This window comes from Dendropsophus ebraccatus, chromosome 8, assembly GCF_027789765.1.
Source record: "Dendropsophus ebraccatus isolate aDenEbr1 chromosome 8, aDenEbr1.pat, whole genome shotgun sequence".
NCBI classification, from domain to species: domain Eukaryota; kingdom Metazoa; phylum Chordata; class Amphibia; order Anura; family Hylidae; genus Dendropsophus; species Dendropsophus ebraccatus.
This window is the reverse complement of record NC_091461.1, coordinates 81376951-81404810: the sequence shown is the minus strand read 5'-3', so window position 1 is coordinate 81404810 and position 27860 is coordinate 81376951. Positions and strand designations below refer to the sequence as shown.

At 47.7% G+C, this 27860-nt stretch overlaps 1 protein-coding gene across 2 annotated transcripts in view; it reads left to right on the top strand.

Moving 5' to 3' along the window:
- TMEM132A (transmembrane protein 132A) overlaps positions 1 to 27860 on the top strand; it is a 244442-nt gene that overhangs the window by 62484 nt on the left and 154098 nt on the right. The gene's annotated exons all lie outside the window — the stretch shown is intronic.

The following is a 27860-nucleotide window of genomic DNA, read 5'->3' as shown; positions in this document are numbered from 1 at the left end:
TTGTACTGTCTTATGTGTCTGCACTCCCCACTGCAGTGAGCATACAGCTTCTATACTTATGCATTTTATTTACTAATAGATGATGTCAGTGGTGATTGAAGTTGGGCATGAGGGAGAATCACTGCCTGGCCTCTTTGTTCACGGAGAGATAAGCCGCTGTCAGATCGCCATGCCAAATGTTCCTGCGTATGTTGAATACAGGTGGTGGGCAGAGGGAGTTAATCATATACCTTCAGTTATTGAAGGTATATTGCCACCTTAAGACAGCCACTGAGCAAAAATAGCGCTATGTTTTGAAAGCAGTATAGAAGAACCAAGTACGTTTCACCATGTCTTCCCGGCTATGTTACTCTGCCATCAGACGATACATATGGTAGAAAAATTCCATCTCGCCAACCCATGCAGCTATTGGGGGGGGGGGGGGGGCAAACAATAGTCTTGAGAGTATGGGGGACCTTAAAGTGTCACTGTCATTTCACTAAACTTTTGACATGTCATAGTTTTGATCGGTCTGGGTGTGAGTGTTTGTGAAATGAAAGTGACACTTTAAAGGGAACCAGTCACCAAAAATTCCTATTAAGCTAGGGAAATGTGCTGATACATACATCACCCAGCACACTGCCCATACATGTCCCTATCCCCTGTGTCCCTGCACAGTAAAAGTTGTAAACTTTTATAAATTGGCGGGCCATATGTAAATCACCCCCAACTAGTCAACTGGGTGGTGGGCTGTTTGCATGTGGTTACTGTACCTTGGGCTTGAGGGGCGTTATTTAAACAGCAGCAGTGCAGTGACGTCAAACAGAGGCGTGCCTTCCCTCACGTCAGCGTGCCTATATACACCACATGTCGCTTATGTGCAGTACAGAGAGTCCGTTCTGTGCTGTACTGCACAGGTGCGGGGTGATGAGACCGTTGGGAGGGAAGGCGCACCAGATTACTAGTTGGGGGTGATTTACATGTGGCACGCCAATTTATAAAATTGTTTACAACTTTGCAGGGACGCAGGGAATAGGAACGTGTTTGGGAAGTGTGCTGTTTGATGTATCAGCACATTTCCCTATCTTTAGAGACATTTTTTTATGCGATAGGTTCCCTTTAACCCCTTAAGGACAGAGCCTGAAATGGCCTTAATGACAGAGACAAAATTTATGAATATGACCACTGATGAATATGAATATGACCATGAATATGTCACTTTATTCATTAATAACTTCGGGATGCTTTTACCTATCCGGCTGATTCTGAGATTGTTTTCTCGTGACATATTGTACTTTACATTTCTGGTAAATTGGAGTCGATACTCATAACAAATCTTTATGAAAAAAAACCCAAATGTGAAAAAATTTGAAAAAATGCATTTTTCCAACTTTGAAACTTTTTTGCTTATACAGAAAGTGGGTATACCACATAAATTATATATTAAATAGCATTAGCAACATGTCTAATTTATGTTGGCAGCATTTATTAAACAATCTTTCATTTTTTTTTAGACAATAGGAAGCTTAAAACATTAGCAGCAAATTTCCAAATTTTCAGTAAAATTTCAAAATCAGATATTTTTAGGGACCTGTTCAGGTTTAAAGTGTATTTGAGGGGCCTGTATGTTAGAAAGCCCCACAAAGCACCCCATTTCAGAAACTGCACCCCCCACACTCTGCAAAAGCATATCCAGAAAGTGTTTTAACCCTTTAGGGGAGTCACAGAAATAAAAGCCAAGTGTGTAAGAAATTTGAAAATTTTAATTTTCTGTGCAGAGATTTTATTGTAATCCAATATTTTTCATAATTATAAACCTATTACCAGAGAAATGCACCCCAGTAATTATTGCCCCTTTCCGCAGTTTATAGAAATACCCCATATTTGGCCCTATTGCGCTATTTGACGCAACCACAAGCCTCAGATATAAGGGAGCGCCTAGTGAATTTCAATGCCTCCGTTATATTTGGTCATTTTTGACCGTACCACTTCAGGTTGGCAGAGGCTCTGGGGTGCCAAAACCTAAAAAAACACCCCTAAAGGGACACCATTTAGAAAACTACACCCCTCAAGGAATGTAACAAGGGGTGCGGTGAGCATCTGGACCCCACAGGTGCTTCACAGATTTTCCGAACAATATGGCGTGAAAAAAGAAAAATTTATTTTTTACACTAAAACGTTGTTCTAGCCTTCAATTTTTCATTTTCTTAAAGGGATAAGAGGCAAAAAGACACAAAATGTGTAGCGCAGTTTCTCCCGAGTACGGAAATACCCCACATGTGGCGATAAAGTGCCAAGGGGGCGCAGGACGAGCCTCCAAAGGGAAGGAGCACCAATTGGCTTTTGGAAGCTGAATTTCACTGGAATGGATTTCAAGGGCCATGTCGCATTTACAGAGCCCTCGTGCTGCCAAGACACTGGAAACCCCCCACAAGTGACCCCATTCTGGAAACTACACCCCTCAAGGAATCTAACAAGGGGTGCAGTGAGCATATGGACCCCACTGGTGACAGGCACAAATGTGGAACAATGTGACGTGAAAGGGAAAATTTTCATTTTTTCACTTTCATGGCACAAATGTGCCCGTCATCAAGGGGTCCATATCCTCACTGCACCCCTTGTTAGATTCCCTGAGGGGTGCAGTTTCCAGAATGGGGTCACTTGTGGGGGGTTTCCAGTGTTTTGGCAGCACGAGGGCTCTGTAAATGCGACATGGCGTTTATCATCCATTCTAGCCAAATCCAACCTCCAAAATCCAAATTGCGCTCCTTCCCTTCGGAGGCTTGCCCTGCGCACACATGGCGCTTTATGTCCACATGTGGGGTATTTACGGACTCGGGGGAAATTGCTCTACACATTTTGTTTTTTTTCTTCCTCTTTTAACCCCTTGTGAAAATGATAAATTCAAGGCTAAACCAACATTATAGTGTAAAAAATGTAATATTTCATTTTCACGCCACATTGTTCCACATATGTGCCCGTCACCAGTGGGGTCCATATGCTCACTACACCCCTTGTTACATTCCCTGAGGGGTGTAGTTTCCATAATGTGGTCACTTGTGGGGGGTTTCAACTGTCTTGGCAACACAGGGGCCTTTTGAATGCAACATGGCCCCTCGAAATCCATTCCATCCAAATCCAGCCTTCAAAAACCAAATGGCGCTCCTTCCCTTTGGAGGCTTACCCTGCACCCGCATGGCGCTTTATGTCCACATGTGGGGTATTTCCGTACTCAGAGGAAATTGCGCTACACATTTAGTGTTTTTTTTTTTATCTTTTAGCCCCTGACAAGATTAATGATTTAGAGTAAAAATTTTACAAAAATTACACTAAATGTTGGTCTAGCCTTGATTTTTTTCTATTTCCACAAGGGGTTAAAAAAGAAAATGAACACAAAACGTGTAGGGTAGTTTCCCCTGAGTACGAAAATACCCCACATGTGGGCATAATGTGCCATATGGGCACAGGGCAAGCCACCAAAGGGACAGAGCGCCATTTAGAGGCTGGAATGGAGGATGGAGGCCATGTCGCATTTACAAAGCTCCTGTGCTGCCAGGACAGTAGTGACCCCATTCTGGAAACTACACCCCATAAGGAATCTAACAAGGGGTACAGTGAGCATATGGACCCCACTGGTGACGGGCACTTACGTAGAACATGTGCCGAGAAAATAAAAAATACCATTTTTTTTCATTTTCACGTCCCAAATGTGGCCGTCACCAGGGGGCCATATCCCCGCTGCCCCCCTTGTTAGATTCCTTATCGGGTGTAGTTTCCAGAATGGGGTCACTTGTGGGGGGTTTCTACTGTCCTGGCCGCACAGAGGCTTTGTAATTGCATCATGGCATCCTCTAGTGGGAATGGCGGCCATACCTATTTAGCTGGGGAAAAGGGACAATTCTAATTTATTTGAGGGTATTAGGCCAATTATTAGTTTATAAGGTTGAAAATGACAGGTGTCCATCAAATTCAACCTGTGTTGACCCAGAGGAAGGCAAAAAACCCTCGTGAGGCAGACGACAGTAGCCTCATCACAGGGGAAAAATTCCTTCCCGACTCCATATTGGCGATCAGAATAATCCCTGGATCAATGTGACCCCTGAAATAGGAATAAGGGACAGAATTTAGATAATGTAGAACTCCGATGACGTGTGGTACGCCTTGAAGCGATCCAGTATGCAGAGGCCGGGGTGATCAGGACAGACTGGTAAATGGTGTCCTTCCTGATCCCCCTGTTACGCCACACTCTGCACTTCTTCTGGGGTCTCCCTTTCTCCAGTGTGGGGGACGTCACCTGGAAAATGTTGCCCTGGTGCGATACGGGGTCCTTCGTATCCAGAAGCGCTGGGTCCGCTCCATGGCTGCTAAATATTAGGGCTTTATTACTACTTCTGATATGTTCGGATCGTGCCGCAAGCTACAGGGCAGCGAGGGACCGGAAGAGGGGGTGCTGGTATAAAAGTTATCCCCGTACAGGTGGTAACCTTTATCCAGCAGTGGGAAGATCAGTTCCCGGACGATCTTCCCACTTGTTCCGAGGATGGGGGGGGGGGGGGGAGAGGGGGCATCTGGGGGCTGGATTCGGGTGTCCCTTCCTTCATACACTCTAAGGGTACGTGCACACTGCGGAATCGCGACAGATAACCCTTCGTGCATTCCGCAGTTGGCACCCGCTGGCGGAGTGATGCAGGCACACGTGTCATAGACTGCATTCTATGCACGGGCGGATTCCGCTCTCCGTCCAACGTATTAATTCTTTGGATGGACGATGGAATCCGCCTGTGCATAGAATGGAGTCTATGACACGGGTGGAGACGCGCGCCCGCATCAGTCCGCCGGCGGGTGCCAGCTGCGGAATGCACAAAGGGTTATCCTTCGCCATTCCGCAGTGTGCACGTACCCTAAATCTGTAAGAGTACCCAGAGGTACGCTCACAGAGTTTGTAGAATTTCACGCCATACCGTCATCTCTTATTGGGACGGTACTGGCAGAAAAGACATTTCTGGGGGGCAGCGTACGCTACGCTACCCCCCAGACACGTCACTGGATGATGAGGATGATGAGGATGAATGGAGGAAAGAAGGATCCCCCCCATTCATCCTCACTGGCTGTTTCGGTGTCGGAGGCAATAATAACGTATCCCTCTGACGCCGAAAACACCCTGGGGGCCATCTTTATATGGGGTATGTAGAGGTGTAGTGTCAAACTTTATTCAATGTAGTGTGGTGTTATGTAGTGTTTTTTACGTGTTTTTTTTTTTTTACAGTAAGTATAAAAAAAACCTACGCCAACAAAGGCGTTGCTGATAAATGCCGCACTTATGTGCGGCACTTATCAGCAGACCGTGGCAGTAGGATATAGAAAAAAAACACCCTACGCCAAAAAGGAGGAGTTGCTGATTAGCAGCGCACTTTCGTGCGATGCTGATCAACACTCAGCGGCGATAGGGTGCGGAAAATAGAAAAAAAAAATTTGGAAAAAAAAAACTTTTTCTACATTCTGAACATCCCTGTAGCTGCTAAGTGTATTACACATATCAGCCGCTAGGGGGCAGCAGAGCGCAAAATCCGGAAAAAGACAAGGCTGGAGCCAAAAAAAGACGATGGGGACCGCTGGAAAGAGCCGAAGACCGAATGAGAAGACTGAGGACGCCGCGAACCCGGAAGACGCCGATCAGGACCCCGGGACAGGTGAGTAATGTACAAATACCTGCTCTGGACCCCTCAGCTACCTAGCTGAGGGGTGCAGAGCAGGTATTTACTATTTTGGGGGACTCTGATCGCCGTGCCACCGGCCCGATCGCCGTGAATCGGGCGATCGGCGATCGGGCCGGTGGCACAGTGACCACCATTACTTTTTACAGTAATGGCTGTCGGTGCCGTCCTCGGACAGCACCGACCGCCATTTTTTTTCCGGGTCATCGATGACCCGGAAAGGTTCCGATCGCCGCTATTGGCTGATCTGAATTGATTAGCCAATAGCGGCGATCGTAAGCACGGGGGGTGTTAACCAACCCCCGTGCCGAGAAGCTAAGATGGCCTGCTATGATTTATAGCAGGCCATCTTCCCCGATCGCTGTGTGTGAACACGCAGCGATCGGGGAAACATCGGGCGTAAATTTACGCCCTGATGCGCTAAGTACCAGGGCGCAAGGGCGTAAATTTACGCTAGATGTCGTTAAGGGGTTAAGTCATCAGTATGCAAAGCCTGTTATGTACATACATTACGTTATGTACATACATAAATTAGCGAACAATTGATGATTTTATGGCCTTCTCAAAAGACATGATCAATGGCATATGAACAAATTTTCTTTAGTGGTTGGATCGTTGCCTGCATTCACATGGAAAGATTATTGCTTAAAGGAGAAGTCCGGCCAAAATTAATTTTTTATATTTTATCACTTCTAATGTACATTAATTATGGGAAATGCACATATAGGGCTATTTCCCTTAATTTAGTAGATCAGGAAGTGTTAGAATTCTCTCAGATACAGTGATGTCACGATGAAAGGTGTAATTCCTATGGAGTGTCCAGCAGGGCGCGCTCTATGTGTAGAAGTCTATGGGACTTTATTGTTTCTATGGATTTCTATGTAAAGTAGTGTACAGTGCTTTATTGAATGAATACATCTATGGAATACTTTGGGGAGCAAGTGTCCTTGCTCCCCATATAGCATGAGTGTATTCAATCAGTACATTAGGATATCACAGTAAGCCCGCCGATCCGCAGCCCGCCGATCCGGACTATATACACTGAACTACTGCTCCCATCATCTGCTCATAGTATGAGCAGGTGATGGGAGCAGTAGCTGGGTTATGGCCATCACTTGCCGGGCGCAGGGGGGAGCCGCACATCACACAGGAGCGCTCCCCCCTCCTTCCGGGATCCTGGGAACCTCCCCCCTATCCCAGGGCTGACTCTCCGCTTGGCCGCCGCTCTCATATACAGGCTCCCGATGCATCCTGGTGTCCGCACTGATTCTTCGAGAGCCGGTATGTGTGGGGGGAGAGCGGCGGCCAGGCGGGGAGTCAGCCCTGGGATAGGGGGGAGGTTCCCAGGATCCCGGAAGGAGGGGGAGGGGGGAGCGCTCCTGTGTGATGAGCGGCTCCCCCCTGCGCCCGGCGGCAGGCAAGTGATAGCCATAACCCAGCTACTGCTCCCATCACCTGCTCATACTATGAGCAGATGATGGGAGCAGTAGTTCAGTGTATATAGTCCGGATCGACGGGCTTACTGTGATATCCTAATGTACTGATTGATTACATTTATGCAATACTTTGGGGAGCAAGGACACTTGCTCCCCAAAGTATTCCATAGATGTATTCATTCAATAAAGCACTGTACACTACTTTACATAGAAATCCATAGAAACAATAAAGTCCCATAGACTTCTACATATAGAGCACGCCCTGCTTGACACTCCATATGAATTACACCTTTTGATGTGACATCACTGTATCTGAGAGAATCCTAACACTTCCTGATCTACTAAATTAAGGGAAATAGCCCTATATGTGCATTTCCCATAATTAATGTACATTAGAAATTTGTTTAACTTTCCATAAGTAATAAATTAAGAAATAAGTAATGATTTTTCGCATGATAATCTTTCTGTGTAATTAGACCCTAAAGGCCCTATTCCACGGAACGATATTGGCCGATAATCGTCCTTTGGAATAGAGTTCATGTCGGCTGATCGTTGCGTCGTTTGACCGCCACTATCCTCTATGGGCTTCCCGGAAGATCTAGCGATCACCCGGGCAGCCCCTCCCGGACTCACCTGCTCGCTGCTGCCACGTGGAATAGCGGCGGCAGCAGCGAGCGAGGAATGAGGAGCAAATGAGTGCTGACAGTGCTCATTTGCTCCTCTCAGTTAGCCTGTGGAATAGGGCCTAAGTGTGCCCCCTAATCATATATATATATATATATATATATATATATATATATATATACATACAGACACACACAGTGGTGCCTTGGATTACGAGCGTAATTTGTTCTGGGACTGTGTTTATAATCCACTCTTAAACCAAAGCAAATTTTCCCATAAGAAATCATTGAAATGAAAAAAATTGGTTCCACACCCAAAAATAATGATATTTTATTCTGAATAACATGTAAAACAAATGAAACAAATAGCTGAATATGTGATATTATAAGTTACAGGGAATCAGGTGGCGGACACGTAGCATCAAGTGATATGGGTGAGTGCTTTGGGATGTGATTTTATTATGTTTGGTATACATTGGTGTTGGTGTGCTGGAACTATTAATCCCATGAGGGGTGACAGCGATAAATAGATACACTAAGCAATTGGTATGAGACTTTAGTGAATGCCAAGCACTCTTACCTTAGTAATAAGTTAATACAACCATAAAATATAAAGTTTGCTTGTATACTGCCATCTGCTGGTCTATTCTATTATTGCCAAAAATTGTTTTTTTTTTTGTAGTAAAGTAGTTGGTTTTTAATGTTTACTAGCTTCATTATGTTTTTTTTATACAATTTATGCGTGGAATTGTTGATGTGTTAAGGTGGACTGAATATAACCCGGATTTGTTATTGGGGCAATTTTAGATCTTTTGATATCCGGGTGGAATTAGTGGTATAATTATAAGTTACAGTACAGTATAGCATAGCACTCATATACCCCATAGATCCCCATAATGCAGTAGCGTAGAACCTTAGAGGTCTGTGTGGTCACATGACAGCAATGGGGGAGGGGGGGTGTTCAGCATGGACCAATCAGGAGGTAAGAATCACAGAGCTGTGCAGGAGAACAGTGACAGAAACCTCTCTATACAGTGTGAATGTAAGTGCAAGTAGATTATAGTAGGAATGGAGAGGATGGGAAACACAAGTGATGACAGGGAGCATAAAGGAGTAAGCAGGACAGATGTGGGCACATACATGCAGCACTCTGTCCAGGGAGAGATGGGTTACAGCTATAAAGAGATGACCTCCACAGTCCTGATGCAAGCCCCAGTCTGAAGGGGATCCGCTATGATTTGGAAGGTGAGTGAGACTTCCTGGGTCAGAGTACAGTGCTGTAAACCACACTATGCGGACCATGCCACTCCCCCACATTACCCCTCCCACCCAGTACAGGGAGCTCTTAAACCAAAGCAATGCTTTTCAACCAAGTCACAATTTTGAAAAACTGAGTTCTTAAACCAAAACGCTCTTAACCCCTTAACGACATCGGGCGTAAATTTACGCCCCCGCGCCCTGGTACTTAGCGCAAATGTTTGTAAATTTACGCCCGATGTTTCCCCGATCGCTGTGTGTTCACACACAGGGATCGGGGAAGATGGCCTGCTATAATGTATAGCAGGCTATCTTTGCTCTTTGGCACGGGGGGTGATTAACCCCTCCCGTGCCGACGATCGCTGCTATAGGCTGATCAATACAGATCACCCGATAGCAGCTGAAAACAGCTTTCCGGGTAATCGGTGACCCAGAAAGCACTGGCGATTGGTGCTGTCCGAGACAGCACCAATCGCCATTAGTGTCCGGGGAAAAGATGGCGCCGATGCCACCCCCGCGATCGCCGTGATGGGCCGGCCGGTACTGGCCGGCCTATCACGGCGATCAAAGCGTTAAAAAACAATGTCCCCGGTAGGTAGCTAGGTAGCTGAGGGGTGCAGAACAGGTGTGTATAGTGTAGGTGCACTATACTCACCAGATCTGGGCGTCTGGAGCAGCGATCGGGTCCTGCGCGTCCTCTTCTCTTCACTTCCGGGTTCAGTCGGGTCCCGTCGGCAATTTCCGGCTCTTCGGGCTTTTCCGTGGCCCCTATCTTTGGCAGTCTTCGTCAGCTTCTCTGTACTGCCCCCTAGCGGCGGATCAGTGAATATCATTCACTGATCAGTTGCTTTAGGTTTAAAAAAAAAAAAAAAGTGTTTTTTTTTGTTCGTTTTTTTTTTTTTTTACTTTTTATGCGCCCTAACGCCGTGAGTGCTGATCAGCATCGCACGTAAGTGCGCCGCTGTTCAGCAACTCCTCCTTTTTGGCGTAGGGGCGTTTCCCCCCCCCCCCCTATATCCTGCCGCCACTGTCTGCTGATAAGTGCGGCATTTTTCAGCAACTACTTTCTTGGCGTAGGGATATTTTTTTTCTTGCTGTCAAAAAAACGTAAAAACACTACATTGCACCACACTACATAGAATAAAGTTTTACACTACACCAGTACACATTTACGTACCCCATATACTAGTCCCCGTATAAAGATGGCCCCCAGGGTGTTTTCGGCGTCGGACGCATACGTTATTCTTGCCTCCGACACCGAAACAGCCAGTGAGGATGAATGGGGGGATCCTTCTTTCCTCCATTCATCCTCATCATCCAGTAACGTGTCTGGGGGTAGCGTAGCGTACGCTGCCCCCCAGACATGTCTTTTCCACCAGTACCGTCCCAATAAGAGATGACGGTATGGCGTGAAATTCTCCAAACTCTGTGAGAGTACCTCAGGGTACACTTACAGATTTAGGGTACGTGCACACTGCGGAATGGCGAAGGATAACCCTTTGTGCATTCCGCAGCTGGCACCCAACGGCGGACTGATGCAGACGCGCACGTCTCCATCCGTGTCATAGACTCCATTCTTTTTTTCTTACTCAAAGCTTTTATTGAAAGACAGATGTACAAGCAACAGTGGGTGGACTAGAGTGGGGCACGAAGCCCGATCAATAGCATGATATACAAGCGCATCGTACATCTTAAACTGCATATTACATGAATACAACAGAAATTAACAGTGTGAAATGCTCGATCCTAACATCAAAAACAGGTTACATCTAATACTAAACCAGTAGAACAAGAATAGGATCCATTAGAAAAAATCTGAGAAACAATCGATTACTGGAAGCGAAAAAAAAGAAAGAAGAAGAGACAAGAAGAAAAGAGGGGAGAAGAAAAGGGATGGCCAACCAACACGGTCCTGGTAGAATAAGGAAGGTCTGCGCAAGAAAGGGAAGCAGCCATGTGGACTAATCCTGTTGCTGTGTAGTGCGCGTCTTATAGGAAGGTGAGTCCACGAAGACCGCCCATGGGAACCACATCCTTGCCGTAGGCAGAAGTGTATTGTGGAATTCTGCAGTCAGTTCCTCCATTCTCTGCAAATGCAATATCTCTGCGAACCACTCAGTTATCGTAGGGGGGGTGTCCGATTTCCACCTCCTCGGTATCACCGTTTTGGCTGCTAACAATAGGAACTTAATAAGCCCCTTTTTGCTTTTGGCTAAGGACCCCGGTAGCATCATCAGTAAGAGGATAGCAGGGTCGTTGGCCAGGGTTGTCCCCGTGATTTCCCGTATTATGGCAATCACTTCTGTCCAAAACCCCTGTAGGCTATTACATCCCCACCATATGTGAGTCATGTTCCCTCTAGCCAGCCCACATCTCCAGCAAGTATCAGGGACAGAGACATACAGTCTATGAAGTAGAGTCGGGACTCTGTACCAACGTGATAAGACCTTGTAGCCCGTCTCCTGAGCCCCGCTGGAGACCGATGATTTATGGCAGAAAAACATGGCTTTTTCCCAATCCTCCCCAGAGAAGGTGCGGTTCAGTTCTGTCTCCCAGCTTAACTGAAATGTCGTCTTATAAGTATCCTCGGGAGTGTTCAATAGAGTGTATATAAGTGATATGGTGTGTGTAGGGGATTCAGTCTGAACACAGAGGTCTTCAAACGCAGTGAGTTGTCTGTGAAGGTTAGCGCTGTGTACCAAGAAACGGTAGAAGTGTGACAACTGGAGGTATTGCCAACGGAGCCTGGGAGTTCTATCTAATTCAGGGATAAGTGACTCGTATGGAGTGAGGGATGCCGATTCGCACACATCCCTGAAGTTAAGATGATGCGTCCTGGGGAAGTTAAGGAATGAGGGGTCGGCGTGGCCTGCGGGGAATTCAGTATTGCGCAGTATTGGGGTAAGAGGGCCGTTTGGTTCATAAAGGGCTATTCTGGACTTCGTATAACGAAATGTTAGTAATACAGTACGGGACACTAGTGGCAGGGATGACAATTGGGTACCCGACCATGAGGTGGGTGTAATCCACAGGAGGGACGGCAGGGAGAAGGTTGAGATAGCATTTTCAAATTGCACCCATAGTTTTGAGGCTGAGCTATGGTAGCCGTCTAGAATCCTAGCGGCCACTGCGGCAATATAGTACTTGTACGGGTCCGGGAGAGCCAGACCCCCCTTCTGTTTTGTCAGAGAGAGGGTGGATCGCGCCAAGCGGGGCCGCCTCCGCTGCCAGACAAAACGGGAAAAAAGACGGTTAACCGCTTGGAAAAAGGAGCGAGGGAGAACACTCGGGACGGTTTGAAACAAGTACAGGAGTCTGGGCAGCAAGTTCATTTTAATTATATTGATTCTGCCCAGCCACGAGAAGTCCCTCCTGTCCCACTTGGCGAGATCCACCCCAATCTGAGACAACAAGGGGGCGAAGTTCAGGGCAAAGGTTTCTGAGAGTTTGGCCGGGATCTGAACTCCTAGGTATTTGAAGGAAGAGGTGCGCCAGACAAAGGGGAACTGTTGTTGAAGAGGAGGGATGGCGTCAAGGGGTAAAGAGATATTAAGGGCAACACTCTTGGAGAGATTAATCTTGTAGTTGCTTACTCTACTGTATTCGGCGAGAGTATCCATTAAAGGCGGTAGTGAGCTCTGTGGTTTTGTAATGTACACAAGCAAATCATCAGCGAAAGCTGAGCATTTCAAGTGCATCTCTCCAAGCCTGATGCCCGTCACGTTCTCGTTTAATCTAATAGCTCTCAATAAATGCTCCATAACGAGGACGTAAAGGAGCGGGGAGAGGGGGCACCCTTGTCTGGTGCCGTTATATATCGTAAGAGGGTCAGAGAGGGCTCCATTGATTCTGATTCGTGCCTGTGGGTTCTGGTACAGTGCTAGAATACGCTCACGCATCACCGTTCCCAATCCAATGCCCTCTAGGACCCCCCTCAGGAAACCCCAATCCACCCTATCAAATGCTTTCTCAGCGTCTAGCGATAAAAGCATACAGGGTGTGTTGGAGGCATGGGCGTATTGGATGATAGAGAACGTCTTCAGAGTATTATCTCTGGCCTCCCTAGTAGGTATGAATCCAACCTGGTCAGGGTGGATCAGGGTTCCGAGGTGAGGCACCAGCCTCTGAGCCAGTAGCTTGGCGTACAACTTAGCGTCGGTGTTTATGAGGGAAATTGGTCTATAGCTCGCACATAGGTTCGGGTCCTTGCCCTCTTTAGGTATTACAGTAACATGTGCGCCAAGAAAAGATGATGGGAAGGGCGAGGATGAGGAGACTTCATTAAAGGCCGCTAACATGTGAGGGGAGAGTTCAGACTTTAAAATTTTAAAAAATTTAGCTGTGTACCCGTCTGGGCCAGGGCTCTTACCCGAGGGGAGTGTAGTAATGGCAGTAGAGAGTTCGTCAGCGCTGAACGGAATTTCCAGTGCCGCCAGGGTTGTTGAGTCTAGGCGTGGAAGGGCCGTGCGTGAGATGAAGCGTAGAATGTCTTCCCCAGAGGTCCCCGCTATGGGCGGTATATGGTACAGGTCAGAGTAGTAGCGTTTAAAGGCAGCCAGTATCTCAGAGGTAAGCCTAACCACTTGGCCATTGGAGTTCTTTATGGACTGAATGTATAAAGAGGCTCTCTTATCTCTCAACGCCCTAGCTAGGAGCCTTCCTGATTTATTGCTGTGTTCATAGGCAGCACTTGCGCATATTTGCCTATATCTATGGTGCTTCTTGTCTAGGAGTTTCTTAATCTCACTGCGTACCCTTATAAGTTCCCTGTGGTCAGCCTCTGCGAGCGTTGACTTATGTCTCAGCTCCAAGGTCTGTAATGTGTCCAATAGTTTGTGCAATTTACCCGACGCCTCCCTTTTTAGCCTGGACCCATGTTTTATCAGAGTGCCTCGTAGGACACATTTGAGGGCTTCCCATTTCACCTGTGGTGGGGTGTCGTCAGAAATATGGTTCCTTTCAAAGTGGCTGATCGCTGTTTTCAGGTCAGCCAAACATAGAGAGTCGTTGAGCAGAGACTCGTTGAGTCTCCAAGAAAATGATTTTGGCATGGCCTGAGGGAGAGAGAGCTTACAGTGGACGGGTGCGTGGTCAGACAGGAGTATGTTGCCAATGGTTACTGAGTGGAGTCTATCTAGTAGGTGGTGATGGAGAAAGATATAGTCGATTCTACTGTAGCTATTGTGGACGTTAGAAAAATGGGTGTAGTCGCGGGTGTCAGGGTTGCTCAAGCGCCAGGTATCACAAAGCTGCATGATATATAGGTCTCTTTTAATTTTATTGCGTTTATTGCAGGGAAACGAAGACTGACCCGAGGACGTGTCAACAGATGGCATGAGCGGAACATTTAGGTCCCCACACATGATCAGGTGACCTTGCTGAAAGGTGTTGAGGTCATCTAAGGTTTTGGCTAAGAACGTTTGTTGGCTGTGATTTGGGGCATAAACATTGGCAATCGTGTAAAGTTGATTAGCAATAGTGCAGCGCATGAAAACATATCGTGCCTCAGAGTCAGTCTTCGTCTCCAGGACCTGGCATGGCAGGGATCTATGTAGTAGAATCGCCACTCCCTTAGTTTTACCTTCAGGGTTGCTACTGTGGAACCACTGCTGATAATAGCGGTTTCTAAAGGCAGGGACCCTGTCTGCTTGGAAGTGGGTTTCTTGCAGACATAGGATTTGTGCTCTCATTTTGTGCATTGCATACAGGATTTGCGATCTTTTTTCGGGAACATTAAATCCCTGAACATTCAGGGACGTTATGTTAAGTGTTTCCATTGGAAAGTGACACGCAACCTGCATAGCAGCGCACAAGAGAGAGCAGCACTTCTTCGACACATGTACCGTGTTGGCAAAAGAAGAGAAGGGAGGAGAAAGAGTAGAAAGAACAGACAAAGAAAGTAAAACAGCTACACCGTAACATAGGTGGCAATATTCCTAACATGTACAACAGGTGTACTAACACTATCAGATGGGGTACAATCATCTGAGTACCTATTGGGGGTATAGGTGGGTCGTTTCAGGCCGTGGAGCTCTAGTCGGCCTTCAATGTGAATAATCATAACAAGCATATAATAGACTTGGGGGGATACACTTATAACTGTAGTATTATTTAGGGGCAATGTGATAAACAAGGAGAACCCTGAGTTATAATCAACAAAAGGTGCGGAAAACTCTCACGTGTCTCGTGTCTACTACGGCATTCAAAGTTCGGAATCCGAACGCGACATACTCCTTCGCCTTCTCCTGGATCTCTGTGGTCTCGGTGGTTGGGGCCGGAAGGAGTTCTGGGTAGTAGAGGCTTCCGGTTGCCATCCCGTTAAAGGGTTGCGTAGAATCGTTTCCCAATCCGGAAGGGAGACATTTGGGAGTCCAAATGCGTGCAGGAAAACTGGTAAGTCACAGGGTGAGCGCAGAGTAGCAGTCTTGTCATTGTACCTGGCGTGAAGGGCAAAAGGGAAGCCCCAGCGGTACGCAATGTTTCGGGATTGTAGCAGCGCCAACAGGGGTTTTAAGGCTGCTCTAAGGCGGAGGGTACGTCTCGAGAGATCCGGAAACAGAAGAAGCTTGGCCCCATCAAAGTCTACTTCCGGAAGTAGGCGTGCCTTCTGCATTATCTCCTCTTTGATTGAGTAGTAATGGATCCGACAGATCACATCGCGCGGCCGGGCTGGGTCACCACTTTGCGGTCGGAGGGCTCTATGTGCACGGTCAATGGCAATGTGAGTCTCAGGAGGGCGTCCCAGGATCATATTGAACACACCGAGTAAAGTTGGTTGTAAATCAGCAGCTCGTGTAGCTTCAGGCAGGCCACGAATTCTGATATTATTGCGCCTGTTGCGATTTTCAAGGTCGTCCAGGTGCGCAAAAATCATCTGTTGCTGAGAAGAGTGGGTGGACAGTTCGGTCCGTATTTCATCCAAGGATTGCTGGACCGAGGTCTGGAAGGTTTCAAGGTCGCAGACCTGAGTCTGCAAAGTGGAGATGTCTTCTTTCACGACACCCAGATCCTGCTTCCAAGCAGCTTTTAGGTCTGAGGCCATGGTCTCCATGTCGTGCTTAGAGGGTAGGAATGCTAGTAGAGCTTGTAGCTCCGGATGAGTACTCAGGATAGCTGCCGCTTCACCCTGAGGTAGGGTCGATGACATCTGTGTATACTGGGAACTACTTATAGGCACCGAAGTTACTCCATCTGCTGATCCTTTCGCCGCCATCTGGACAGGGATCTGGGTGAGGCTGGTTGGGGCAGCCGTATTGAGTAGGGACAATGACACAGGCTGAGTGTCTAAAGCCTCTTGGTTCTGGGACCAGGTCCTATTTGCGGGTGTGGGGAAGCACTGGGTATCTTGCACTCCCGGAGTAGTGAGAGGGAGTGGAGCTCCAAGGCAGGGGACACTATGAGAGCCACCTAGGTGTTTGTCCCTGGGCAGGGAGTCCTCTGGGGACAGTGCAGCTGGCAGGCGCACAGGAAAGTCCTGAAGGGAGAGAGGGGTGAGCTGGAAAGCCTCTGTTGGAGACTGAGGGGTGCCTGGCTGCCTCACCTCCGACACAGGGATCCTGCTGTGAGCCTGGGTCCCTGGAGTCCGCCCGCTTTGCTGCTCCGGAGTCAGCACCAGCTTTGCTGTGAGGAGGTCTGGCTGCTCTTGGGGACAAGATGGCGGCGATACACCGCAGGGCAGTGGACGAGGGTCCGAGCCTCCTGGGTGGGGTAAGTGGCTGTTGCCCTGGTCCCTTATGCTCCGGTGTGGTGACGTACCTTCTCCCTCTTCCCGAGGCTCCCGCTGATCCCCGCTCCCCTCCGGCAAGTGCAGTCTGTCGGGGCAAGATGGCGGCCCCTCGTGGCGTGGCGGCAGGAGACCTGCTGGCTTCTCGGGACCCCGCAGCTTACTCCCGGTCCTGCTCCGATGCTGTGGGGCAGGGGTTGCAGGCGGACGCAGAGGAGTGACGTCCCGGTGAGTAGTAGTGCCGCGGCGGGTCTGTCTCTTCCCCTGCACTTGCGGCTCTGCACAAGATGGCGCCGGCTCCCGGCCCTCGCCCACCGGGTCCTCCGGCAGGCTAGCAAGGGGTGAGAAGAAGTTGGAAATCGGCGTCAGAGGGGACTGGGGTGTAGCCGGTACTTTCCTGCTGGGTTTCAGCTTCTTTAGCCCCATGGAATTCAATGAAAAGCCCCCAAATGCTATGGCCTAGGACGGAGCTCCTACTCCATGCGTCCTTCTCCTCTCATGGCAAACCACGCCCCCCATAGACTCCATTCTATGCACGGGCGGATTCCGTTGTACGTCCAAAGAATGAACATGTTTATTCTTTGGACCGAGGGGGCAATCTGCCTGTACATAGAATGGAGTGTGACACGAGCGGAGACGCGCGCCTGCATCAGTGAATAAAGGGACACTGGTTATATTCATAAAATTTGTCTCTGTCATTAAGGCCATTTCAGGCTCTGTCCTTAAGGGGTTAATCCAAGTTACTCTTGTTCACAACTAATTCCTTAGCACTTCACATAGATTGGTCAATTTGGTCCTTGTCCCTATTAGAGCTTATAAACTAAATACTGTGTAGTATTTCACTGCAAAGCCAATTTCCTGAGTGTACCAATGTGCAGAATAAAACACAAAATACCTACATGAGTAAAGGTTCCCATAAATGTAAGTGAAAAGTCAATCAACCCCCTCTGATTTCAGAGAGACTAGCTGGCCTCCTACGTTGGCCACCTGACTCCTACCAAAAGATGATGTTGAGGTATAGTAGCAACTGAGATATTTGATTCCATCCATCTGACTCTTGTTTTTGAGAGTAGTAGTTGCTTCTTGTTCCTCTTGTTCAGTGCACATTACTGCTTGTCTAAGCTGAACATTTATTTCTATAGGGTAACTTCACACGTACCGTATAGCAGCTGTTTTTCTGCTGCAGATCCGCAGCAGATTTTAATAAATGAATGAACACAGCATTAAATCCACACTTGGATTTTACAGTGCAGATTTAATGCTGTGTTCCTTCATTAATTCAAATCTGCTGCGGATCCGCAGCAGAAAATCAGCTGCGATACGTTACGTGTGAAGTTACCTATAGGGTGAATGGCATGCAGTGGTGTAGCAATAGGGGTCACAACAGTCCCATAGGCTAGGGGGGCCCCGGCCTTTCTCACCACATGCTGTCGTTGTGCAGTTCTCCTGAATAAATGGTGAAAATTACTGCCATGCCATGTAGTGGACAGTTGTATTAGATGGGACAGTGGCACAATTTCTTGAGTACGCTATCGCTGCCGTGCTATTTAATGCACCACAGAACCCCCCCCCCCCAAATCCTTTACGGTGCAAGATCCCCATATCTTATAGCCTGGTACTGCAATTATAATTTAAACTTACAGACCACCTTTCACAAGTTTGTCTAAGTTCTCCTGACCTGGGCACTGTATTTAGCCTTCCTTTGTTTTCCCTTCATGCACCTGGAGGAGCTGTCACACATGAGAACAGTCACTTAGGGAATAGTCACTCGGTGGAATAGAGAAAAAGATCAGCCGATGATCTTATCATCGGCTGATCGTTTATTTAGGGCCAGACCTAAAATCATCGGACCCCACCGCGCATCGCTACGGTGGAATAGCTGGTGCGTCGGGCGACTGACGATTTGAGCAGCGCAGCATACATTACCTGGCAGGACTTCTCCTCCGCTCCGTCTTCCTCCCCGGGTCCCGCGGCACATCAGCAGCTCCGGAGCGGCCTAACTAAGCAGTCAGACCAATCAGCCAATCACAGGCCAGGACTGCCGCGGCCAGTGATTGGCTGAGTGGTCTAACAGCTCAGTCAGGCCGCTCCGGAGCTGTTGATGCGCCGCGGGACCCGGGGAGGAAGACGGAGCGGAGGAGAAGTCCTGCCAGGTAATGTATGCTGCAAGGACATCGGTAACTATGTCCCTGCAGCCCTTGCTCAACGATCATCGGGCCGTGGAATAGGCCCAGTAAACGAGCGCCAATCTAGCAGATCGGCGCTCATTTACATAATTGATCGAGCCCCCATTGGCCTGTGAAATAGGACCCTTACTGTGTGACTGAATATGCATGGGATCACTGTCAAGGAAGATCCTGGGGGAGTAGCCTGCACACTAGAGGAGACTGCATGCACTGTATAGACCAGTGATTTTCAACCTTTTTTGAGCCACGGCACAGTTTTTATACTTAATCCCGGGGCTCACCACCAACCAAAATCGCACAAAATGACACTAAAACAGTACATATTATACATATAGTTAATAATATAGATTCTAAATGTATTTATACTCACTCAGTGTGAAACCTGGGCCTGTTTTCTTCTCCCCCCTGTGCTTCTCTCCACCATACTTCTCCCGTGCTTCTCTCCCCCATGCTTCTCTCCACCATACTTCTCTCCCCCCTGCTTCTCTCCGCGAAACTTCTCTCCCCCCTGCTTCTCTCTGCTATTTCTCTCCCCCATCCCCATGTTTCTCTCCCCCCTGCTTCTCTCTGCTGTTTCTTTCCCCCATCCCCATGCTTCTCTCCCACCTGTTTCTCCCCCATCCCCAGGTTTCTCTCCCCCCCCTTCCTCCTCATCTCCTCCGATATGGTCGCCGCTGCTGTCCGCCTCACCTACTGGCCGCCCGTTGGGCCCGGACGTGCTCCTCCAATCAGCGGAGACCGGGAGCGTGGTGCGCTGCGGCGGACCATAGCGCACACGTTGATTGAATGCGTGCATCACGGCCCACTGCAGCGCACCACGCTCCCGGTCTCCGCTGATTGTATAGGAGGAGCACGTCCGAGCGCTACAGGCGGCCAGTAGGTGAGGCAGACAGCAGCAGCGGGGCGATCTGCAGGGGCACCATAGTTTGGGGAACTTACCCCGCGGCACACCCGACCATGTGTCGCGGCACACTGGTTGAAAATCACTGGTATAGACAGTTACTAGGACCCAGAGCAGCACAGCCACAGTGATGCCTGTCGGGACCTGTGAGTGTCACAATGCTGTATATTAGAGCTGAGCCAGCAGTGCTACACGCACTACTCCTGCTGCTCACACAGTGATAGTATTAATACTCTTACTGTGTCAGTGTCTAAGTTTGTGGATGGTGTGGAGAACCACACATAGAGTAAGGGGGAGACAGTATCACTTTAAATTGGCCTTACGGATTGCTACTTGAAGGGATAATTAATTTATTTATTTTTAATAAAAACCAGGACCATGCGAGTACTCATGCCCTAATTATTAAGAGAAACCCCACAAAATCATGGAATTCATTTAGGCAAGTATTGATATATAAATATAGTTTAATGGTTTTGGTGAGGCGTTTCCAATGTTCCTAGACTTTTTATGGAACTAGGTTTGTTTTTAAGGTGAACCCCAGAGTGGGACCATATACTAGCAGGGCTGTGGAGTTGGAGTAGGAGCTAGTTTTGGCTGGAGTCGGAGTTGGAGTCGGGAAAAAATGTACCGACTCCGACTCCAGCTTTAAAAAAAATCTTTAAGAAATGTAGAACTGAATTTTGATATGAATTTTATAAGTTTTGCTCATGAATATATATTATGAGCAACATTCTAAAAAGACACTGACCCTATTACATAAGGGTGGTCGGGTAATATACAGTATCAGTAATAGGACACTGGCCCTATTACATAAGGGTGGTCATGGAAAAGTTGTCGGTCACTATTTGGCAGTTTGTTTCTGAGCTGGAAGAGTGCATTGTGTGTGGGGGGGAGATCTGTGCTGTTCTCTTCCTGGATGCAGGATGACTTTGTATGAGCAGCAGTGTAATATGGAGATATCCTGTGCAATATAGAGGAGGAGAAGATATTATATTTTCAGCTTTTAAAGGGGTAGTGCGGCGGTAAAAAATTATTCACAGAATAACACACATTACAAAGTTATACAACTTTGTAATGTATGTTATGTCTGTGAATGGCCCCCTTCCCCGTGTCCCACCACCCCCACCCGTGTACCCGGAAGTGTAGTGCATTATACATACCTTATCCGTGCTGACACGCGTCCGCCATCTTGTGCCAAACGTCATCTTCGGCCGGCCGGCCCGAACACCTTCGATCTTCCCGAGTGCCGGCTGCGTCATCAGCTGCTCAGCCGCGATTGGCTGAGCATAACTGTGCTCGGCCAATCGCGGCTCAGCGGCTGATGACGCTGAACACTGTGCTCGGCCAATCTGAACACTGTGCTCGGCCAATCGTGGCTCAGCGGCTGATAACGCGGCCGAGCACAGTGTTCAGCGTCATCAGCCGCTGAGCCGCGATTGGCCGATCACAGTTATGCTCAGCCAATCGCGGCTGAGCAGCTGATGACGCGGCCGGCACTCGGGAAGATCGAAGGTGTTCGGGCCGGCCGGCCGAAGATGACGTTGGGCACAAGATGGCGGACGCGTGTCGGCACGGATCAGGTATGTATAAAGCACTACACTTCCGGGTACACGGGTGCGGGTAGTGGGACACGGGGAAGGGGGCCATTCACAGACATAACATAACAGACATGTGTTATTCTGTGAATATTTTTTTACCGCCGCACTACCCCTTTAAATCAGCTTTCACCACAGATAGTGAGGCCCAGGCACCCTCTTGGTCAGTCTGGTGAGGCCCAGGCATTGCCTTGGTCTGTTGGGTGAGGCTCCATTAGAAAAAGTTTGGGAAGCACTGATATAAAGGAGCGGGAGAAGACATAAGTAGTGTAGCTGTAACCTCTGTCCTCAGTGTGGTGTTTTCTCTCTGGGAGAAGATTGTATGTTTTTCTTCAGTGTTCTATGGCTGCAGCTGTGTGTGTGTGTGTGTGCTATGGCTGCAGTAGGCTGTGTGTGTGCTATGACTACAGCAGGCTGTGTGTATGCTATAGCTTCAGCAGGCTGTGTGTATGTGTGCTATGGCTGCAGCAAGCTGTGTGTGTGCACACTATGGCTGCAGCAGGCTGTGTGTATGTGTGCTATGGCTGCAGCAGGCTGTGTGTGTGTGTGTGCGCTATGGCTGCAGCACGCTGTGTGTGTGCTATACCTGCAGCAGGCTGTGTGGTTGTGTCTGTATGCTATGACTGCAGCAGGCTGTGTGTGTGTGTTTGTGTGTGTGCGTGTGTGCTATTGTGTGCCCCCACAGTGACCTTCTATATCACTGTTTGACCTCTATATCACTATGTGTGACCCCTCTCTATATCACTATGTGTGACCCCCTGTATATCACTATGTGTGACCCCCTGTATATCACCATGGCTGACCTCTATATCACAGGGATCTGGCAGTGTTAGCAGTGTTTCTTTAAGTATGGTGAATGTTTAGTTAGAAACATAGAAGACTGTCAGCAGAAAAACATCACCTGCTCCATCTAGTCTAGTTCTGAGTTGTTCAGGACATGGAGGCTGGAGACTGGCTGCATCCACTGCACACAAAGGAGAAGCTGCTTTATATGTTTCCTTATTCCGTCAGAAGTCGCCCCAGGATCATGTAGGACATTAGGGAGAAGCTGCTGAGCCAGTGTGATAAATAACTCCCCAGGTATATGACTGGCCATTTATGAAGGAGCAGGAGTCAGAGTCGGTCCTGATAAAATTCAGGAGTCGGAGTTGGAGTCGGAGCTGCGGCTTATCGACTCCACAGCACTGTATACTAGACTCTCTCTGATTATAAGTCTACAAAGCCGGGCATACAGGATCAACCAAACTCTGTGTAAAACACCCAGAGGAGCTGGGTGGAGTGCAAGGCTAAAAGGAGGTAGCCACACACCCCACGTTTCACAAAAAACAAAAAAATAGCCAACACTCCACTACTACTTGTTCACACTAAGCAGTTTACATGCTGCCGTGGCCAACATACAGACAAAAATAGAAAAATTCAGCAGCAAAAGGCAAGTGTCAGGACTTACTATACATATTCCCTTTAGTGTACATACAATTGAAAAAATCCCACAAAACTGTAGAACAGGTTTTTACCGTATGTCTGGAGGGAGTATGTACGGTGAGTATGTAGTTGGTTAAGTGGAGACCTGAACAGATCCCAATGCACATCCAATGTAGGTGGATTTAATCCAGCACATGAATTAACATATTAAAAGCTTATTTTAGTATTCCATTAACACCTTTTGGTGATACATTCTGGTGCTTTTTAAATGGACTGTCTGGCAAGTAGAAGACTGCTGAAGCCTTCTGCTCGCAGAGGCGCTAACTTTCTTTAATTCCATGTCTTTAGAAGTAAGCCTTCTGAAACGGGAGGGGTGGTCATTGCATGCGGGCAAAACCACTATGTCCAATAGCATGCAGTGTCTCTGATATTGCTGTGTTTTGCCTGCATGCAATGATTGTATCCCCAACCCCTTTCCCCCATCTCGAAAGGGAGGGGGGGGGGGGGGGAAAGAAGTTAAATCACTGATGGCTTTAGCCGTCGTTTGCTCGCTGGACAGACCCTTTTAATGCCCAAGTCTTTTTTTTTTTTTTTTTTTTTTTTTTTTTACCTATCAATGCTCCATGGATAGGTAATGCATATCGTCAGTCGCCGGCTGCGTACCGTTATTACACTTAGTGATGCGTGGTTGTCGCGCGACAAATATAGATTCTAACCTATATCAACGATCAGCCGATGATCGTTGTCATCGGCTGCTCTTTGTATTTATTATACGGAGCGATAATAGGCCGATTCGGCCGATTATCGTTCTGTGTAATAGTACCCTAAGCAAATACCACAATCCTAGCATTTTTTTAAATCCTATGGGGGGGGGGGCGTAGAAAGGTAAAAATATGATGTTTATTATGCTTTATAAAATTGCAGTCTAATATCAAAAGTTCCGGATTACGTCTTTAAAGGGAATCTGTCACCCCCCGTGCCGGGGTAACAGGCTCCCGACCCCCCGCTACAGCCCCCTATACTCACCTGATCCCGCCTGGTCCCGCTTCTGGATCCGGTCGGGTCACGGAGATCTCAGCCGCTGCAGCCCGTCATTCTCTATGAGCGTTGGACTCGTCTCTCAGCACGCGCGCCGGACTGCAGCGGCTGAGATCTCCGTGACCCGACCGGATCCAGAAGCGGGACCCAGCGGGATCAGGTGAGTATAGGGGGCTGTAGCGGGGGTTCGGGAGCCTGTCACCCCGGAACGGGGGGGTGACAGGTTGCCTTTATGCTAAGCATTTGACAAGCCTGGTAATGCTGATTACATTGCAAAGAACAGACAGACAATGGTCTCTGGGCTAAAATATTGTAATGCAATTTAAAGCGGCACTTTGTACATCTACACACCCTCCCAAACCACTGGTACCATCCATGTGATGAGAGTCAAGAGTGTGGCCTAGAGTGTCTGTGCCCTAGGCCTGCGACTCCTTTCTTCCTCCCTGTTCTCTTCATCATTAGGATACCTGGGCAGGATTTCTCCAGGATTTCTTCATTGCTTGTCTAAACAGTGCACATGTGTTGCTTTGGATCGTCAAGGCACATGTACACTGTTTAGACAAGTGAGGGAGGGGAGGAAGAAAACGGGCATTGCAGGCCTAGGGCACAGGCACTCTAGGCCACGCCACATTGACTTGGCTCCTGCAGATTAAAACATAATTTTTACCGTAACCAAGGCATCGGGCGCATTTTAAAATGCACGACTGGGAATGACTGGGGGAGAGAGTTGGTGGATACAGTGTCCCAGGCAGTATTAAGTAGATCTAAAATTTCCTGGCTTGTCAGTGGGCTTACCCGGATTTGGCAGTACTATAAATAGAGCTTTTAGCACTTCTGGAGGGAGAATAATGGTGGTTTGAATAGAGGAAAAGCTTTTGTGAAGGAATAGGGTAAGTATAGGGGCAAATACTTTATAATAACCATTAGCAATTCTGTCTGGGCCAGGGGCCTTATGTCTTAATGACTGAATGGCGTTAGAAATTTCAAGCTAACTGCCAGAACCTCACACCAATATTCTGTGCTCCTTCTCCTTGACCTATCTTCTGCCTTCGACACAGTCGACCATTCTCTCCTCTTACAAATTCTCTTATCCCTTGGCGTCACTTGCTCAGCCCTCTCCTGGATTTCCTCTTACCTCTCCAACCGCACTTTTAGTGTCTCCCATTTTCACACCACCTCCTCTCCTCGCCCGCTCACAGTTGGTGTTCCCCAAGGCTCTGTACTCGGGCTTCTTCTCTTCTCCATCTATACCTCTGGCCTGGGACTTATCATAGAGTCCCACGGCTTCAGGTACCACCTCTACGCTGATGACACTCAGATCTACCTCTCCGGTCCGGATGTCACCTCTCTGCTATCCAGAATTGCAGAGTGTCTGTCGGCCATATCTTCCTTCTTCTCTTCCCGCTTTCTAAAACTCAACATGGACAAAACAGAACTTATCATTTTTCCCCCATCCCGCTCTACCCTGCCGTCTAATCTGACAATCACTATCAATGGCTGCACTCTATCCCCTGTCCCCCAAGTCCGCTGCCTTGGGGTCACCTTTGACTCTGCCCTGTCTTTTAAACCGCATATTCAGGCCCTAACTACCTCCTGCCGCTTCTAACTCAAAAACATTTCCAGAATCCGCTCTTTTCTCACCCTTGACTCCACCAAACTGCTGATACATGCTCTCATTATTTCCCGCTTGGACTATTGTAACATCCTCCTCTCTGGCCTTCCATCTAACTCCCTTACTCCCCTCCAGTCTATCCTTAACTCTGCCGCCCGACTAATCCACTTTTCCTCTCGCTTTGCCTCTGCCTCTCCCCTCTGCCAATCCATCCACTGGCTCCCCATTGCCCAACGTATTCACTTTAAATTATTGACCATGACGTACAAGGCCATACACAACCTGTCCCCTCCGTACATCTCCGACCTGATATCCCGCTACCGTCCCTCACGCAACCTTCGATCCTCCAGTGACCTCAGTCTGCGGTCCCCCCTTGTTCGTACCTCGCACACCCGCCTCCAAGACTTTGCCCGAAACTCCCCCATACTCTGGAACTCGCTACCCTGACACATCCGGCTCTCATCCACTATCAAGTCTTTCAAAAGTAACCTGAAAACCCTTCTCTTCAAACAAGGCTACAACCTACAATAACTCTGCATCACACTTGAATGGCTGCACTTTACCTCCTGTTTCTCTCCCATTACCTTATAGATTGTAAGCCCTCGCGGGCAGGGTCCTCTTCCCCATGTATCAGTCTGCCATCTGCCTTCATGTAATGTGTTTTGATCTTGTAATGTTCTTGTTTGTTACCCCTGTCGCCTGTATAGCGCTCTGGAATTAAGTGCGCTTTATAATAAAAAGCTCTGTGATTGCACAGAAATGAACTCTAATTGAGAAGATGAAATAGAGGGAAGTTGGATAGCTAAAATTTCTGTATGAATTGTAAATCAGGTTTAGGAGTTTGGGCTAGAATTACAAATATTATATAATTTAGAGTAATAGCTAGCTGTCTCATTTTCTATGTGTTCGATCATACAGTGGTACCTCGGTTTTCAAACTTAATTGGTTCCGGAAGGCAGTTTAAGAACCCAGCAGTGTCTTCCCATAGGAAATAATGTAAATGTGTTTAATTGGTTCCAGCGCTCACCAATAATTACCTACAGTACCCATGTATTACATTGTATAGTGCCCAGTTTAATCTATACAGTACTTTACAGAACAGCACATTTTATACAAGAAACATTCAACAAAACCAGCAATTATAGTACAGTAGTCACCAACTCCTCACTCATCTTTTACTGTATAGAGCCCACCATCCCAGCACTGTAACAGATAGGAGATGGTGGTGCACTGACTGTACTACTACTATGGTGTATAATACACTCCAGCAGTCTTATACAGTACTGTACTGTATGTGACACCTCACCAGTGCTAAACTCATCATATACAAACCCACCATCCACGCTCGCAAAAAAGTTCAGATACTAAGTACTTCAAGACTGGGCGCATAAAAAATTGAAAAGTTAAAGAATTAAAAGAAAAGTGTTTGAGAATCATGCATGAGTTTGAGAACCAAAGCAAACTTTCCTTGAAAATACAGTTTGAGTTCCAAGCAGTTTGAGAGCCAAGGTACCACTGTACCAAACAGTGAGTAAACAGCTGGTATGTGTGTCTGTTCTTCCTGCTCACTCCTCCCCCCTCCATAGGTTATAATAGACACAGCAGAACCCATCTTCACTGTGAAGTTGGATTTACCTGATAATGCACAGATAAGAAATGGAGGGGCGAGGGAGGGTGAGAAAAAGCCTTTTGAGCACGGAAAGAGGCTTTTTTTGCCTAATAAACCTATTACAGAGTTTATTATTATTACGTATTTTAACAGTGGTCACTAATGGGCCTTATTCCGATACATACGCGGATGTATCGGAATGCTCTGCTGCCCCCCCTGCAGCGGCAGAGCGGGGGATCAGCTGTCAGTGTGACAGCTGATCTCCCCCTCCGCTCCGGGAAGTTTAACCGGTAAATGCTGCTATCAAATCATGACAGCGGCATCTAACTGGTTCCGGTGGGTCCAGGTGGGCGCCGCGGTCATACTCACATGATTGCGATGTCCCGCAGCGCCGTCCGGTTCCCCTAATGAAGGCCACCGGGCTTATTTTTTAATGATATTTTGATGTTTTTCACAAAAAAATACACCCAAGACAGTGGCCAAATCGTGCCACTAACATAAAGTACCATATGTTAAGAAAAAACAATCTCAGAATCGCTAGCATACGTTAAAGCTTCACTGAGCTATAAGCGATAAGCACATAAAGTGTGACAGGTCAGATTTTGAAAAATGAGCCTGGTTAAAGGGGTTATCTGGCGAAAATCTTTTTCAAATCAAAATACTGTGTGGGAACACAGCCTTAAAGGGGTAGTGCGGCGCTAAAAAATTATTCACAGAATAACACACATTAAAAAGTTATACAACTTTGTAATGTATGTTATGTCT